This window comes from Echinops telfairi, unplaced genomic scaffold (genome assembly GCF_000313985.2).
Source record: "Echinops telfairi isolate 266 unplaced genomic scaffold, ASM31398v2 ScPeMD7_2;HRSCAF=8, whole genome shotgun sequence".
Classification (NCBI taxonomy): domain Eukaryota; kingdom Metazoa; phylum Chordata; class Mammalia; order Afrosoricida; family Tenrecidae; genus Echinops; species Echinops telfairi.
Genome location: NW_022103898.1, coordinates 7791205 through 7792047, shown reverse-complemented (window position 1 = coordinate 7792047; position 843 = coordinate 7791205).

The window sequence follows — 843 nt, the reverse complement described above, 5'->3', positions numbered from 1 at the left end:
TCAGTGCCCCTGGGCGCTTGTGGACCATGTGTCTTGTTTTTGCTGTTGATGCTTAAAAAAGAAAAAAACTTTGTGATGCACACACAGTAAACCAAATGAATCCTGTGTTCAACCTGACTGCTTTTAGCATGTGACCATGTGACCACGTCCCAAGTCAAAATACAGACATTTCTGATCACCCCAAAGTTCTCTCTCGGGCCCACTGCTGTTTAAAGGGGGTATCCACTGGTGCCCCCCTTTACCCCACAAACATGTCATCTCTGTGTGTGTTAATGAGGCCACCTCACTGCAGTCCATCACTTTTGACACGAGAGGAGATCAGGCACAGAACGAGCCCAGGCAAATGTGGGGAAGGTGGAGGCCGCACGGAGGTCGTCTGCAAGGCAGGCCGGGAAGTTACAGAAGCTGAGACAGGACTTTCCCATCGAGCAGACAGAGCCTCCTACTGGAGCAGAACCCAGACTTGGAACATCCGGCATCGGCTGTGAAAGCGGTGCGAAGCACGACTGCATGTGGTGTTTCTGTCAGTGGCACCAAGACGCTAGCACACCACTGCCATCACAGGCCCGTTCTGCCTGCTCTTGAACTTCACGGCAGTGGAGCTCTGCAGCAGGTGCACTTTTGCGGCCGGCTTCCATGGCCAAACACTGTCTGGGAGGCTCGGCCAGGTCTTCGCGTGCATAGATTCTTGTTTTACAGCCATATACATGCTAGTCTATGAACCTGCCACATATGGCCACTCTACTGTGCGTGGACTTTTATCTGTCCCTAGATTTGAGCTACTGTGAATGAGGCTGTCAGGAGTACTAGCTCTAAGATTTTCACTTCCCACCTCCATCAGAG